At 48.1% G+C, this 11,441-nt stretch overlaps 1 long non-coding RNA gene across 1 annotated transcript; it reads left to right on the forward strand.

Moving 5' to 3' along the window:
- Positions 1 to 4,138: 4,138 nt before the first annotated feature.
- LOC149326197 (uncharacterized) lies at positions 4,139 to 9,164 on the forward strand. Its single transcript, XR_016285984.1, has 4 exons — positions 4,139 to 4,375; positions 4,701 to 4,769; positions 5,280 to 5,344; positions 7,701 to 9,164. It is a non-coding gene; the product is annotated as an uncharacterized LOC149326197 (long non-coding RNA).
- The last annotated feature ends 2,277 nt before the right edge of the window (positions 9,165 to 11,441 follow it).

An 11,441-nucleotide genomic window follows, 5' to 3' on the forward strand; every position in this document is an offset into this window, starting at 1 on the left:
GTTGACCCTCGCCGGGGCGCCACCGCCGCGGTGCGCAGGGAACCGCGCCGGTTTCGGGGCGCACCCGGTGCGAGGTGATCGAGGACGCTATAACAATGGCCCTGAATGGCATATCCGCTATAACCATGGAGGAAGGAAAAAAAGAGGAGAGGCCCTTTCCACACGACGCCCTGGGAGAAAAGTGTGGAGGAAATCACGTGGCTTTTCAACGATCGGGAGGCCATTTTGTCCGGGCAGCTTAGCAACGGCGTCGTAGTTGCTGCTTGCAAACCGAGCGGTAGCAGACGGCCGCGGCGTAGCAATTGCGGTGAGGCGTAGGCGTACTTTTCTCAACTGCTCGAATTTGTTTTTGATCGTGCTCACGGGCTGACGTTGGCGCCGTTCACTCATATCTCAGGTGGAATTCGCTGCAAAACTCTCGTTGTTGCGTGCATTGACTTCAACGTGCTCGGCGACGATCGCACGGGCATTTCGTCTACTGCGTCATTGCTCGGAGCTGTCGGGAGACCACCGCTGCACACTGAGGAGCACTCGCGCTGTTCGTTCACCAGTGATTCGATACGCCGTGCGCTAGAGAGGTCGTCGGTGTATTGTGCGGACGTTTCGCGTCCTGTGCGTGCAGTGTGCGTGTGCCATTCGCGCTCCCGTTTCCATCGGCAGTGAAACCTCGTTGCTATTGTTCTTGCAACGCTCCAGTGATCGTCACTGGTGTTAGTTTAACTGTCATTTTCATTTTTAGGGATTGCGATTTTGTGAGCCGCGGGGGCCATGACATGGGCGGAGGGCTCCCAGCAAACCAAAAACCTCTCAGAGACGTCTAGCTAGACGTCTCTGAGAGGTTTTTGGTTTTCTGGGCTGCGCTCGCTTTGCTCTTAGTATACTGCAGCAACTTTGTTACACGCCCGTTTCAAGTGTGTAACGTTTGAAGCGTCTGGCGAGCTCTAGCTTCTGGGACGTGCCGGGCTCAAGTGTATTCGTTCATATCGTGGCCAAGTCTGTGTTTCTGGTCGCGCGCTATGTTTAGACCGGTTTCCTGTTGCAGGTTTGCAATTGCTTTTCTATCTGATGTCATGGTCAAGAAGTGCGGAAAAGGCGATGCTCTAACTGAATTAGGAGGCCTTTTCTCACGTGATTATTGTGCTCATGTCCTGCGATAGTGTTATTTTGGGTAAAAAGTACTTAGTGAAATGAGGATCCACATGTGCGCTGAATATCATTGATGCCTGTGGTTATGTTGAAGAAAAATAATTGGATGCATTCTTACCCACAGTAGATCGACTTTCATTTTATGTATTGTCAGTCGCAAGTAAAGTGTGCTACTATGCAGTGACATTACACGCTAGTATTTAATCTAGTAGCAAAAAGTGGTGCGTACAGCTGCAGCTCTGCACATTCAACATGAAACACAGCATTGAAATGATGCACAACACCGTGAAACTTATACTGCAGCCACTGGATACTCCTAAACTTCTAGAAGTCTGAAAAGCTACGGTAATATATATTATGCACAATACTAGATCTGTGGATATGTGAAACATGCTATATTGCCATGCTACAAAGGGTGGAGTTATGGAGGGGGGCAGTCACAATTTAAACATGTATTTCTTCGACTTTTTTCATTGATAAAAAGATGTCCACGATGGTTATCCTGCGTAAAATTTCAGATAAATCCTCCCCTGCCGTCTACTATATGCACTTTGGCCCTCTCCGTTTCTCTCACCTGTGTGAGTGGCTCTTGGAGTTGTGAATCAAAAGTCATTGCAGGCACGGCCACCATTACAACACGTTATGATATTACATTTTGCGTTCAGGGTCAAGAACTCAAACTTTTTAGTATACTTGCCCATCCTCACTGCTGTATACGAGAAAGCATTCCTTGCATCACCAGCCGCACGAAAACTTGCTATGAAGATAAGTATAGTATTTAAGACCAACAACAAAGTACTGCAGAATTTTTCTTACCCTTAGTTCTGCAGCACAAGGCACTGTTGGCACAGCCAGCTTCCCAAACATATGCAATGGAAGCAGATTGCAACATTCAGCAACAAGAGCTGCATTAAAAGGCAGGTTGAACACTAAGGTGGGGTGTGACCATGCATGGCAGCATTGTTCACGACTCAGCCGAAAGCAGACAAGTGCACACTCATTCAGCATAAAACTGAGAGGTTTGTGCTATCCACCAGAGAGCGCAATTAAAGTGTGGCCAGTATATGGAACACTTTTAAGCGAGCATAGCATGCAAACAACCCAATATCAATAACCTTGCTCAGAGATCTCATGCATGAACCTCTAAACTCATTCTAGCAAAGAAGGATTTTTTTTACAACCTCATGAGCACATTTGACAGCTGTCCACTCAAAAATCATTATGCTCTCAAATAGAAACTGTTGCAGAGTAGCATTCAAATATAAGCCTCGTGTCAGCAAGCTGGACATGAAAGGCCTCCAGGGTAGCAATATACTAAAACATTTCAGCTAGGAGGCTTAAGTTTAAAGGCAGTACTTTACACTGCATTAAGCTAGGACAGTTTGTTCGGAAGCTTCATGAAACACGCTGTGAGATCCAAGACACACAGCATTAAAAAAAAGAAAAAAAAAGTGCTTTCAGGCAATCGGTATGTGAAATCTCTTAATTTTAGAACGTTCCCCAAAGCTCTTTTAAAATTTGATAAAATATTTTTTCAGAAATGACTCAAAAAACCTGAGCTACCGGTGACTATTGCATGAAATACTCTGTAAAGAATGCAAGGGCTCGTTCAGTCGAATGTGAAATTTACCGTTGATTTTATATGCGACTATTTTTGCGTATACCTTTATGCACTCGCTGTAGTTTCTACCGGCATCTTCGTTATACCTGCAATTAACTCGATCCCGACTTAATGTATTCATTGATCACACACGCCCTTAGGTTAGTCTAAACTCAAGGTAGACACGTGAGCCAAAGCAGATGAGTAAATTTTTGTTATTTTCACAATACAGCCACTACCAGTGGCGTACGCAGAAATATTTTTCGGGGAGTTTTATACGCCGCCGGTAAAAGAAAAATACCCTGCGCTTAAACAATACCATAGAGATTTTTCTTCTTTAATGAAGGCGAAGGGTTAGTTTTCTTCACTGTAATATCTACATAAAGATACGAATGCACACAGGATCCGAAGAACTCCATTCATAAAAAGCATTGATTTTCTCACAAAAACAACTCATACGGAAAAACGTGGCTATTTACAATATTTTCGCATCATATACAACAACACAAAAGCTTCTGCTCTACAACAAGTCATCAACTGCAAACAAATGGCATTTGTCAAAACTTCTACCCCATACATGCAAACCTGCGGAGGCCTGTGCCCATGCGGTAGCACGCTCCTTCGTTGGCTTTGAAACGCGCGCGCAATTGGCGCGGCGGCGTGACGTCAGCCCGGACAAGATGGCGCCCAGCTTGTTTCCGGCTTCACAAAATGTCACGTGACGGCCTCTCCTCTTTTTTTCCTTCCTCCATGGCTATAACAATGGCCCTGAATGGCATATCCGGTTGAGGTGAGGAGTATCTGTTCTCGCTTCGGCGAGCGCGGCTTCGGCCGCTTCTTTTTGAGCAGCGTCCGCTCCGGCGGACGCAGTTGTTGCTGCGACGCGCGTCTTTTCTTTCCTTTTTCTCTTTCGTCTGATCTTTTAACTCTCCTCTATCTGCACGTGGCAGCGGTGGTGGCTTGGCTCGAGCCAGTAGCAGGCCCGTGCAATTTCCTCTTCATCCTTCTCTCAGTCACAACAACAACAACAACAACATATCCGGTTTGTGCGTTTTTGCCGCGAAAAAAATATCCAAGGAATTCTTTGAGCTGGCATTGATGGCAGTTGCCAGAGAAGACAACTGTAGGCTGCTACAAAACGCTAACGACGCAACAACGACGCTAACGACGCAGTACGCCGTTGCTAGTGGCCCGAGTTCTCTTAGCAACAACGACAACGTTGCTAGTGGCCCGACTTTTTAAGCCTAAATTTTGACGTCACTTCCGCCACATTCTTGTCAATGCATTGGGAATACGAAGTGCCTCTCTTTAGTTTTCCTTCCTCCATGAGCCGTGGCAGAGCGGTAGGCCTAAAAGTCGATCCAATCCAATCCATGGATGGTTGTGGCGCGTTCGTCTCGTTCAGTCGTTGGTTCTGGTCGCGTGGTGCTCCTTTCGACCTTTACTTTTGCTGCAATGTGCGGTTTGTTCGCTCTGTGGTTGCTTGGCTGTGCTACAAATGTGATGTGTCACCTACGCGCTCGAAAAGACCTTCGTTTGCTTCTGAAGCTCTCGTGAAAAAGACCCCTTGCCGAGACATGCTTTGTGGCTTTGGATGAAAGAAGCGGCCATGGTGTTACCACTTGCGAGGTGAGTAACTGTGCTTGAAAATTACTTTCAGGATGTTGCTGTGGGATGAGTAAAGCGCATTAACGCAGTTGTACTCTGTTGCGCAACTTGTTTGCCACGGAGTGGAAATTACAAGCACTATGCATTAACTGCCGCAAACGTGTTTCTCTGTTTGTGAAAAAAAAGTTGAGACGGTGTGTAGTTGCATGGTGTGAATCTTAAGGCAATTGCGCGTAGGTTCATAATTGCGATAAAACAGAACGCACGAAAAGCATAGTGCCAGGACGGTGTTAGTTTTTCAGTGCTTCGCGACTGAGTTTTTCTTACTTTTCTGTTGCCTTTGCAGTGTGGATGTGGCCTGGCTACCGAGTGTATTGGTGCCTACATTAATAATACCAAGCCATGGAAAGCACAGGTAGGTTGAAAATGTCATATAAAGTTGTGCATACTTCCACAGCTTATCAATTTTTTCATTAGGCTTGCCAAATGGAAGTCTCCAACCATCCACTACACAGTACTTTGCACTGCGCAGTAGCATTGTTTAGGACAGCTTAACTGTTGTGTTAAATTTGCAGCTTCAGTCACACATTTTTCACTTACTTCCCAATCACTGAGTGCAATGAGCTCTTGCAGTGATTTGGTATAACTTTGCCAAACATGTTATGCCCACAGGGCTCAATGCTGAGCCAGATAACAGGACCATATATGGCACTCCTAGAGCCACATGTTCCTGGATTGTGACCAGACCTCTCTTCCTTACTCCTGTGCAGCTGTGGATCATCAAATATGCTGTCAGTGCCCTGATGCATGATTCATCAGTGAACCCTGTGGGCATTGTAGTTTCAACAGAGATTGTGTTTTGCTGCATCATTGACAACATGTGGTATAAGTTGCTCTCTCATACTTTATTTTCTTGTCCATACAGTGTGGATTTGACTGACCTAAGCTAGCAGCTATATAGTACCTGCAGCGTACAGCAGCAACCTTCAGGTAAGTTTGAACTGTTCATGTTCTTAAGCGACACATGGGCTGAGGTGCGCCATAGTGAAAGGCTCCGCATTGACTGGGAGTCTTCAAAGTGCATTCACATTACACAGCACTCAGGCGTTTTTGTATTCCACCTGCACCTAATTAGCGCCAGTACGGCTGGTATCGAGCCCACAGCCACAGAATCAACAGCTGAAGGATTTTTTTTTCAGACCGTCAGGAAGAGTATATCGCTGGTAACGGGCTGGAATTGGTCTTGTTGCCGCTGGCGCACTGCTAACAAGCTTTCTCACTTATTGCGGTATTATATATGCCTCAAAATAAAGCGAGTCCCATAGCCCCCCACCAAAAAAAAAGAAACAACGGATTGCACAATCATTCGTAACTGATAACTGACCTCTGTTCTAAGCGCGGCGTGAGAGGTTGCATCTACAGCAAATGGCATCCTTACCGGGCTAAACTGCACGCACAAAGATGACACTAGACTTCGCAAGCCGCTGGTTGCATTCATCCTATCAATATCGTGGGCCTTCTATATGCCCATTTGCGGAATGTGGATATGGACGTTTGTCTGTCTGCCTCTGTCTGCTACTCTTTCTACCCTTGTTTCTTGCTGCCTCTCTTTCTGTCACTCTTACTTATTTCTGTATCTCTTACATATCTCTTATTTTGTACAGTAACTCTTTGTTGTTGCCTGTCTGTCTCTCTGTGTGTCTAGTCTCTGTCTGGCGCTACTGTTTACAGTCGTTAATGTTTACAGAAAACATTGGCGTCGGCACTAATGTTTGCAGAAAATAAAGTTAACCACACCAGCAAGTGCGAGAAAAACCGTGGCGACGTCTATGGGCCCATTCGCCTTGCGTCGAGACTTCTGTTAGGGCATGTACGCCGCTTCTAGGTCGCGTCCTTTCGCAGTCGTCCTCTTCCGTTCAGGCTATACTCTCTGGTCAAAGTGAGTGGCACCAGATGACGCCGCAGTTGCCGTCACGGTTGCTGCGCCAGCTCACTGCGAGCGCTTCAACTGCGCGAAAGTAATCCTGCACGCTTCGCTCTCTCGGTAGCTGACGACCGCGTTTTCAAAGGCACGGACCGCATTCATTTTCTGCAAAGTGCAAAACCTTCCAAATCTTTTGTTGACGATGTGTGCGCGGGCTCCTCTTCTAGGCTGAGAATTCTCTGGAAAAAATGTCGCACCTCACTCAGGTTCTTCGGCCATGCTCTGCCACTGATATTCGCCACGCATTCTCGTGTGATCCTAGGCTTTTAAACAATAACATTTTGTTGGATACGGTCGACTTCTAGTAAAATCATGTTTGATTCCCTTGCATGCTGTGAAGATATACTACTTTGGGTGTGACAAGTAAAATCTGTGAAGAAAACCCACGTGTTGGGAACCGTGCCGAAGTGTCGAGAAACAAGTCATTAGCAAGAGGTTGCGCTGTGGGACATGATTATTTTCTAATGAATTTGCCCTCTGCGGCGACAGTTCGACCCGCTCACTGCGTCACTGAATCCCACCGTCGGCATACGGCATCCGTAAGCGCATGTGCTGCAGCGCACCCTGAACGTAGGAGGGTTAAACGCGTTTTCAGGACGCCCCTGGAATGTCAGTTAATTTCACGTCTGTGCTGTGGACACCCCGCAATGGCTAAGGCATTCTGCTATGTTGCAGAACGAGATTGAATGTGGCCGGCGCCCTTGACGCGATGGTCGTAAGTGCGGCGGGGGGACCGCGATAAGACGCACTCAGCAATCACTTCCAGCAATGCTCCAGCGAATTTGCCCGAGGCATATTTTTGATTATCGCACTATGACGGCGTCTGTGCAACGTTGAGAGTCCCAAAACTTCACATGGGCTGGGAGAGAGGACGTAGGAAAGGGCTGTGGTTTATTTGGACTGCCTGTGGTTTTTTAACGTGCGCTGACATCGCAAAGCAGACGGATATCTCAGCATTTCGCCTCTATTGAAAGTAGTCTGAGATTCTCTCTGGCAACCTTAATTTAATTGTTCTCGCAGACTAATTCCATGGCCAGTGCGCCACCGCGGCATGTGGCTCACTGTGGTCAAGCAGCCTGCTGAGTGGATGCGAAATATTTTGGAATGGTGCCAGCACGAAAGGACGCACTCGAGAACAGTCCACGGCACTAAGCAGCTGGGCCACCTATGGTGGTGCCGTGCTTTCTCGAAGGCGCTTGCGTAGTCCATTTCATTTACTCAACTGTACATATCTTCCTTATCGTCGCCCTGTCGAAGGAGCCATAAGCCACTGATATGCATATCGATATGAGCGTGTTTATATTGTCTGTCTGGAAAACGCTGTGTCTTTGTCTCACAATGGTGTCTTCGCTACTTTCACAGGTCGGCCACTGCTGGTAGAAGACCTCTCATATTTCTAACCTGTGCAGAAGTTGGGACTTCGACATTTCTTGATGAGTTCTCGGCAATCAAAAGAGCCAATGGACACACCGGATAATCTCAACGACAAAATGCCTACCGGCGTAGACAATAAGGCATTCTGGTCAACAAACGCTACTCGACGACAAAATCCCTACTGGTGTAGACAATACTGCCTCCTCTGGTTAACTAATGCAAAGAGCGAAGGCATGCGACTCCGCTGAGACCACATTTCAATCTGGCCTAGAGACCACGGGTTCCTCTGGTGAAATGACTGGAACTAGGAAGACCTGTGGTGACATTGAGACCGCAGTTCCCCCTGGCGTAGGGACGGTGGCTTCTGATGGTCAAGTACTGGAAACGAGGACGACCGCATCTACCAGCACGGCCACAGTTACACTTGGCGCAGAGACGGGTGCGCGTCCGAAAGAGCGGCTGTCGGGCCGAGGGACCAGAGTGGCAGAAATAAAAAGCATGCGCGCGGAGAGACCAGTGACGACTATGTGCCGGAGAAGAAATCGCGCGGGTCAGTGAAGGGCAGATTCGTTGGCTCATGCTCATCCTCGTCTTCTGGCAGTAGCAGTAGCGAGAGTTTGGGACTCCAGAGTAGCTGTTTGAAGGACGAGGTGCCAAGTCTACAGTCTGACTTCCCACCAGTGAGGATCCGACAGGGGCAGATGGAAAATGAGAGCAGGATGGTTAACGCTTCGACCAATCTGCACGCTCTTGACCACCTCGGGGAGAAGTTGATGGAGCAGCCACCAGACCGTATGGGAATATATGATTATGTGCTAAGTTTGAGGACGCAATTTTCGCAGCTACTGGTAGCCCTCCACGCCATTGTTGAAAGCACCTTTAGCCTAGAGGAGATCATCATGAAAAGGGCGACTGGCCTGCTGCCGAGTGAAGAACCTGCAGGCCCAGTCACTCAGAATTTGGGTGAACTGCCGCGGGGCACACTGCTGATCCCTGAGCCGAATCACCAGAGAACATCACCTCAGGACAGTTCGCAAAGTGAGGAGCAAGGGAACCCTCTGAAGAACACGCTCGACGCCTCCAGTGAGTACAAAGCGAGGCTGAGCCACGTGGAGAAGGAAAACGCTGTGCTCAAGAAGAGAGCGCAACTTCTCTCAAAGCTCCTATTAAAATACACAGACAAAAAAAGAAAAACAGGAAAATGCGACCAGCTCTGAAGCAAGCTCGAATGAGAAATGATAAACGCCACCGTGCCGTTTAATCTTCTGGTTATAAACTGTGCCTTGAATTGATTTACTTAGAAGCGCACACAAAAATTATTACCCAGGAGATTTGCTCTTGTGCTTCGAATTTGTCTTTTGCTTTCATTTTCGTCCACTTTTCATTGAGAAGCATTGCGGTAGGTACTCACGTACAGAATACCTGTTGTGTGCAATAAATGGTTTCCTGGTGCCTGTGTCCTTTTCTGTCGTGCAGCCGGCCATCGTCACTGGCCAGAGCCCAGTTGCGGGCTGGTCAAGCAGTGATTGTACTCAGTATCAAGGTGATCAACTTGATTTTTTTGTGCCACCTAGCGCATCTTCCTCGTTACCTTGTCAACCACGCTATAACGTGAGCGGACCTTTACCGTTGATTCGAGGCCGTCCCTCCACGCTTCTGCCTTTGAAGAAGTGAGGGATACCTCGCCATCTTCACCTGGAAAATAAGCATGAATATCGAGCATGCCCCGGAAAAAAAAAAGTGAATGGGATGGCATGTTTTTATAGACGTCTTCTTTTCTGGGTGCATTCAAATGCAAAGAAACGAAAACAGAGGGGTAAAGCTCATGAGGGTCCGCATAGGAAGGCACTGGAAACCTCTGTGAGCGTCGCGCCATCTCTGCGCGTTTTCTTTTCTCTTAAAAGAGAGAGGAGAAACGCTGCAGTTCATCAGCCAAGTTGTTGTCGCGCATTGCAGTAAAGAATCATGAACAGCAATCATAACCCGTTGTGACTTGTCCGTCTGATGTCGATACCAGCAATACGCTGTGCAGGTGCCATTACGAAGGCACGGTTGTTGCCGGCCAAAGCATTATGTGTAATTAAAGCAGGAGCGGCTTGCTTTCTAAGAAAAAATAACTTTTGCTTAAAAGTGGTGACAGCTTTTCTACTTCGGAGTTCTTACAAAAACTCGGCAGATCAAAGTATATCAACGGGAGTGCAGTGGCTACTTTGCAGGAGTGCAGAGGGTACGATGTTGCGAAGGTGCGCTTTGTTTTCAGAGAGATAGCGTTATGAGTGAACTTCTGAGAGCGAAGGCACTGGGAGAGATTGTGTAAGAGGAGGAGTCTAGCATGTCTTCCGACACTGCCGAATGCACTTTTGGAGTTGTGTTCAGGGTCTGTTTAGGAGACGAGATCAGGAACACTTGCTTCATGTGTGTTTGCAGCGCGTGCGCAGCTATTTCTCAAATATACCTCAGAAACATAAGGAGCCCCACCGACGCCACAGCAGGGTTGTGGTGTGTTGGAAATAGTAGTGAATCGTTTACATGAATGTGAACTTACAAGGGTGGCCTTACATATATGTTTTTGGCTAAACAGCTCAGTCGTGCATTGCCTACACACCCATGAATGTCATGTTCAGCAAAACCTGGCAGTGGGCTGCTTGATCTGAATCCTTCATTCTATACTAGGGCATACTTGAAGGCTGTTGAGATCAGTCACGACAAAGCACATTCTCAACATCACATCATTCTGGTTGTGCAAGAGACAGTGGGTGCCCTCTGGAGCCTTGGCTGATGACACCAGTGCCAGGCCACCCAAGTTCATCGCCTGCAGAGCAGCTGTACAACGCGGCACACACCTCAATGCGATCGGTGGTCGAGCACCATTGGCATGCTCAAGAGCCACTTCCGGTGCCTGCAGAGGTACCGGACGCTCCATTACGAGCCGGAGCGAGCGGCTCTCATCATCGCAGCGTGTGCTGCGCTGCACAACCTCTGCTTGGAGGCCCCTATGCCAGCGGACGACGAGGATGCTCCTGCCCCAGAGGACAACGGCCCGCCTCTCCCTGCCGGCTATTTGCCATGCACTGGGACCCACCTGACTTACTTGCGGGGGGAAAGCCGTGCGTGCACGTGTCATTTATCAGCTGCGGAGAAAACATCTACTGGCACGGCTGCACAGGCTACACCAGAGGCAATGAACTAGCCGGCCAAGCCATCGCAGCCACTGAAGGCAGTGTCCAGGGAATGCTGCTGTGTGTGTCGTGGTTGTTTTGGTTACAGCTAGCCAAGTGGCAGTTTTTTTGTTTCTTGTTTGCAGCGTGTGTCTGGAAGCCTGCAGTGGCAACGAAGCAAGCGTGCGCACCAGCTGCCACTTCATTGATAGTGCATTTGACCCTATACCTCCCGGTCCATCGTGCAGTCACTCGTTCTCCTTCTGCAGTTGAAACTTGCGCCGAAACAACTGTCCCAGAAAGCCAAAGGACTTCTTGCACCCTCCTATGCCGTTGTCCATGTGGACCCACCTGCCCCTCCACTGCCGTCATCTTGCAGCCCGCCTGTGCTGTGCTCGACTGTTTGCATGATGAAGTGCGTGAATAACTAGTGCAATGTTGGAACAAGGCAGGAAATGTTCAAAATGATTGTTGTAACTGGAAAGTAGCACCAAGGAATTTATTCAGTGCACACCATTAAGTTTCAATTCAATTCAATGTTTATTTTTCCAGAAAGTGCCTGGAGGGTCTC

Source organism: Amblyomma mixtum, chromosome 10 (genome assembly GCF_055824585.1).
Source record: "Amblyomma mixtum isolate Tamu chromosome 10, ASM5582458v1, whole genome shotgun sequence".
NCBI classification, from domain to species: Eukaryota; Metazoa; Arthropoda; class Arachnida; order Ixodida; family Ixodidae; genus Amblyomma; species Amblyomma mixtum.